Raw genomic sequence first — 6,255 nt, forward strand, 5'->3', positions numbered from 1 at the left:
CTACGAGCATGGCGTGGCCGCAGGCTGCGCGTCTTCCCAGAGCCCGTAGGCAGGATGTCCAGCACAGCCCGCTCTCTCCGCCGGTGTTCGGTCCCTCTCGTGCGAGCCATGGCTAGGCGCCCCTCCACTGTGGCCACAAGGAGTTGGCCAGTGATGACTCCCCCCCGCCCCCGCCTGTGCGTCCCCCAAAAACATGTTCACACCTGGGCTTCATGTGCAACTTGGGCATTTCCTCAAGCCCCACTTCTCCCACAAGGTCTTGCACTTTGGCTGACAGCCACCCCTGTAGTAACTGTCTGGCGACATCCTTTCTCTCCGACTCGGGGCTGGACAAGCGCAGGAGAGCGCTCAGAAGAAAAAGTTGCATTATCGTATATAATACTGAAGAGGGCAGAGATACTGCTGCAACACTCCTTGTGCAAGCTATCAAAATACAGCAAATTTTCTTGACACCTTATAAATTCTGATGTCTACTGATAAATAATAAGGAAACAGGCAGAAAGTTACTACAATCAAACACATGCAGTCATTGACCAGCGAGGACTGTGCTGAGGAGACAGCTGAGTTATTTTCTAAGGAACAGAAAAAGTACACTGCAGACAGATGGGCTAAAGAAAGAGTAACCCTAGAACACTTCTTAAGGCTGAAAATATTGCCAAAGTGTTCTTAATCCAATCACAAGAATCCCAAAGCCTGCTTCACTCCCATCCCCAAAAGCAACCAGCTATGGAGATAGACACAGTCCACCTGTTCAATCTAACAGCTATCAGAAGAGCCTTGTAGTGCCACCGCACTTTGTAAAATATTCGGTTCCCATCACACCATGAAGACGTCCATAGAGCCCTACATCTATTCTATACATCAAAAGAGTAAGGTGCTGTATGCAATCAGAATTCCAGGTGGAGGTTATGGAGTCTTTGGTTTAAAGTGCAGCAGCACATAACTTTTATAACATCCATTAGTCTCTTTAAAACATATTCATGTGTCCATTTATCTGGAAGAAAGTGTTACATGCAACTGTTAAAAGCCTGTTGCTCCAAAACATCCGTCTCTACAGAATCATCCTATATGGGCTATTAATTGTACCACTAGTCTTCCCTTGAGCAGTTCTAGTAAAATGCTATAGTTCAAAGAGTTTTTTACATACAGCCATAAGCAAATAATTTTCACATGAGATCAGTATTCCTAAGCTCACTGTTTGAAAGCTGTTCTGTACAAGAAAAGCCTTGATGCTTGCACTGTGCCCAGCACAACAGAGTTTGGGTCTTTCTACAGTCTGACTACAGATTCACCATCATAAGAATCAGTATCCAAGATCTAAACAACTATGGGTCTTTCATTTATTTGAAACTATCCTGATTCCCTCCTTAACCAAGAGTGCTTAGACAATAAATCAGTTCCTTGATACTTAAGTACTTGAGTACTTGTTCTTAAGTCATTTACATACAGAGTACCTTAGCCCAGGTAAGCAACATGACATCCAGAACCCAGAAAGCCTGACTTCCTCAAGTGAATGATGGAAGCTGAGGAGCCAGAAACAGCTCTTCATTTTTTTTCCAGGTTCTTTCCCAAAACAGATGTGATAGCTGTTCTTTCCACTGTTCCAATCCATTCTCTGACAGTATAGCTGTATTTGCACAATATTCAGCGCAAACACCAGTGAATACAACTTTATAATTAATCAAAGGGACTACTGCAAAGTCACTGGAGTAGACATGACCTACTTTCCACCAGCTTTGGTCTGGGATTTAAGCTTTGGTCTATTAACAGAAGTATTAATTATCAGTGGTTTTATTTTCTTGTTTTCTGGAACCATTCATAATAGTATAGGAAATTTATAGACATAAAATCTGGCCTGATTTCTAGTCTCCATGAGTCTTAAACTCAGGGCATTTCCAAAGAAATTAGAGGAATTGCCTAGGAAATTAAGAAGACAATGAAAAATAATGTGCAGATTTTGCTACCAAACTCAGAACACTTATAAAGAGGCTATTTGTTATTCTGTAATCAATGTGATGGCTGGTAGAGGGTTAACTGGCCGCTCTTCCCAGAGGAGATTTTTTAAATTGTGCATTCTAATAGCAGCAGTAAAATTTTGTATCAGAACCAAGGTTGCAGGAAAGTATCTTTTAGAAAGACAGAAAATTACACGTTAAATAGGCCTTGGAGATTATAAATAGCAGCAATAAATAGCTTCCCTTGCTCACTTCTTCATCTATTTCCTTTCTCATAAGCCGAGGGATGCAAAAGAAACCATGCTGTATGGTCACAGGGAGATGTCACCTACAGATAGCAACCTAACATAACCCATACATAAGTACTACTAACTCCATCAGTCTGTGAGCTCAGATGGCCTCAGCCAGTAGTGCTTTTACACAAGGAGAGAACTTCTTTATTTTTTACAAGTTGCTATTGAAGGTCTGGGATGCCAAATATGTGCTAGGAAGTGTGTCCCCAACTTTATAATGCCTGCTCACTGTGTACAGAGGAGGGCAGAGTCAGGACACTCCTCTGTTCTACTCTAGCAGGTCCTACCCTAGTTCTCTTGGAGTGCAAACTACTCAAAAGGGGCAGTGTTAGTAAGTTTAAGGCCTTAGCTCAGGGGAAGCAGCAATTTTTTAACTTTGAAAGAGATCTCTTGCCAGGAATGGGAGAGCAGACGGTAAAATTCAGAAGATTTTTTTTTACTGTTTCCTCTGTATTTCAAGAAGCTTACAGCTCTGCACTGCCTCAGAAAACTCCTTTGAGGAACAGCCTTGGCCTACCAGGACTACAGGCTGCCATCTCTGAACAGTTGTATTTTGAATAGGTATTCCACTTCTGTGGCCGACCAGAGAGGCCAAAGATATTTATGTAGTTAAAGGCTACAGTGGGTACTCAGGGACCTGGGAATCCTGATACTCTGCTGCTAGAGAATCAGTCAGTGCAGGAGAAGTACATCTTGCAAACACTGTCTACATTTGTGGGAAAAGTTAATTTGTGATTTTCCCTGGTTCTGTTAGAATGTGCTGCTTGTGGGCATAGAAGAGAGAGGAGAGGAGCAGGCACATGAACCTTCAGTGCATCTATGAGATGGGCCAGGGTATATCACCATTCTTCGACTCTTTTCATCCAGCTGGTGGGACCAACAGTGGCTGTTGCTTCATAATCAGCAACCTGGAGATGGCTCTGAGAATGTTTTAGGGAAGCATGACTGTGACTGACAAAAAAGACCTGGAAATGAATATTAAGGCTCACTCTCAGGCTTTGTCTGCACTGGGGAATTTCTTCCCTCCTCCAAATTCTCACCATTGCCAATACGAATGCAGCTGCACAATTGTTAGAGATGTTGGGAGGCATAATATATGAGTTTTCATCTAGTCAGCCATTTGCAGTACTGTGTCAATTAACCCTCCTCAGAGCAGGGTTAACTGATACAGTGCTGAAAACGGCTGCTGGAACTGAAAGCTGTCTATACTAAGGTTCCCATTGTTGCTAACTCTGGTGCAGCTGCAGTGGAATCAGTCCACGTGGGATTATTTGGTAACAATTCTCCAACCTAGAAACTGCTTCAAAATGCAACACAGCCACCTAATGGGCCAAAATACGCTTCCACTGCACCTCAACAGCTATGCACCCATGCTGTTGCCATTCATAATGGGATTTCTTTCAGACCAGAAGGTACTTTTTGCATTTCTGTATTAAGTACTCAGTACTTCATCTCAGCAAACTAGTGTTCCTATCACCCCTTAGAAATGCCTCTGCTCATTAGCTCTTACTATCTCTGGACTTGAAGAAGTGTTTTGGAAGAGTCAGTTTTCTGTTAGTGTCTTTTCATTGATTCATACACTCAGTAATTCAAAATTTGTGCTTTCATGTGTGGAAACTTTGTTATTTGTTTTTGGATTTAATTTATTTATGCAGATCCAGTTCTTTAATTTATGGCTGGAATTACAGTTCACTAGGAATTTTGCTTTTTTCCCACTTAACAAGTAAAGCCTTTTTTGTGCAGAGCAGCACCATGAAGACTCAAACTGATTTCTGAGTGAGTAAAGTTCTATTTTGAATAAGCAGAGTTGGCAGAATCAGTCCCACTTATTTCCATGTACTTTAGGAAGCAGTTATGAAACAGGCTGGTGAATTGGGTGTTTCGCCCTTTGCTGAGTAAGACTAATACTTCTAAAAAGCCCCTCTCTATCCTTCTTCTACATACATGTCTAACACTAACTAAAATGGAAGTGTTGTTTGGCATTTGTTACACTTTTGAACCAATATTTATCAGACAGATGTTGGCAGTCAGGTTTTCTTAAGTGCAGTTTCCAAGTGTGAAAATGTTGAAACCTAGGCTCAGTGAAAAACTCTAGCTCTGATTAATGACAAGCAGGTTTCAATTCATGCATGACATCTTATGCAAATACAGAGCACAGCTATTTGCAGAATTCTGGGCAACTGCATGTGCCTGTGAATATCTACAGAGGCTCGACATACCCGCCCAGGGAAATGGCAAAGGGGCAGCCCCAGAGGAGATGCAATCCACAGCCTCCCAGCTGTAGTGGTGAGCACTAGAGCTTAGCTCAGGGTGTTGGGATGTTGAACAAAACTGATTTGGCAGAAACTTGGATACAGCTGAGTATTTTGAGAAAGGGGAAAGGAAGTGGCTCACTCTTCCTTCATTCCTGATAACTGCTGTGATGGCTGTTTCTCGCTCCCAGAGATCCCTTTGGACAAAGGGAGTGGGCACAGTAACAGAACTCCCTGCAAAGCAGGTGTGACAGCTGTCTGTGGAAGGAAGGAGCAGCTCCATACTGACTACCCTTTTCTGGTAGAGCTGTGGGGATGCATGGTAAGGCTGTCAGATCACAGTTGTCATACATCTTGGTAAACATGTTTATATGTTTGCTCAAATGGTTTTTGTTAATCTCCTGAAGGGTTCTTACAAAAATGCTAAACAACTCCCACCCCAAATCCCAGTGAAATTGGATTTCTCTTCTCCCTTACCCCTCTTCCTTTTCCCTGCAATATTGCTTATGGCTTTATATGAAACTCAGTGATTAAAACTACTTAAGATTGGCTCATTTTTCTCTGCAATGAGTTGAGTTATTTCCTTTTTATACCTTCCAGAATTTACTATACCATATCTAAATATTGGCTGCAGTCCACATGTTTTAGATCATTCTCTATAATGGTCCTGTTGTTATAGAATCCTTTGTGTGTGTGTGAGAAAGAGAGAACATGCATATGTGTTGGAAGCAAGACAGGGTGTTTAGAATTGCTTGGAAAGAGAAATCAGGGTATACCAATTCCATAAGGGATTTCTGAACTGATAACATAAAAGTGATAAAAATAATTGAGCACTGACATTATAGACCTCCAGTTCATTACCTTCTATGTGTGGTAAGTAGTATTTCTGATCCCAACATGTTACTCTATTATAGATACTCTACCAATATATCACTCATTCAACTTTTGTTGCTATATAATTTACAGATCAGGTTTATTGTTGTCACATTTACTCGTTTTTACTTGTATTCTAAGTGTAGATCCTTTGACCTGAGTCACACATGTCAGTCAATGGTAAGCTGCACGGAGACAAAACTAAGGCAGCATCTGAAAGTCCTGCCTTATTATACAAAAGCTCATTGCTCGCTGAAGACCTGCACATTCTCTGTATGGTCATCAGCAGGTTATATGGATAAATAAGTGATCTAAGGAAAAGCAGGAAAAGCATCATTTGCCAAACCATAAGCCTTAACCAAAACACTCCAAAAAGTCACAGTGTCCTAATGTACAGCTAGAGTTAGGAGGTGGTAACTGAGAAATGCCTCTTCCAGGACAAAATTGAAATCAGTAGCTCTGCTGCAGTGGGTGTCTGACTCTTGCCTGTTACTCCACATGTAGACGATGCATTTAAGTGGCAAACAGACAGGCATGGACTGATTTTGTGCCCAGCAAGCGTGCCCTACATCACAGCCCACCAGATAAACCAGTTCACACTCACGGCAGGCTGGGCGTCCTCCCAGATGCACTATGGAGTCACAAGAGTGAGGCAAATTTGCTCTCAAATTTCTTTCAGCTTCTCATTGTGGACAAGTCTTAAAACAGCCTGTCAGTGCTGTAAATTCAGACCTCTTTCCCATGTGGAGAGGTTCTCAACCTCCCAGAACAGAACAGAATAGATGCAGAAAACCCTACACTAGCTACTCCACTCTTGTCCCACCCTTGTAGGGCCCTGGGCTGGAGATTAGGATATCATTTTCTGCTGGAATTAATTTCACC

This window comes from Geospiza fortis, unplaced genomic scaffold (genome assembly GCF_000277835.1).
Source record: "Geospiza fortis unplaced genomic scaffold, GeoFor_1.0 scaffold166, whole genome shotgun sequence".
NCBI lineage: Eukaryota > Metazoa > Chordata > Aves > Passeriformes > Thraupidae > Geospiza > Geospiza fortis.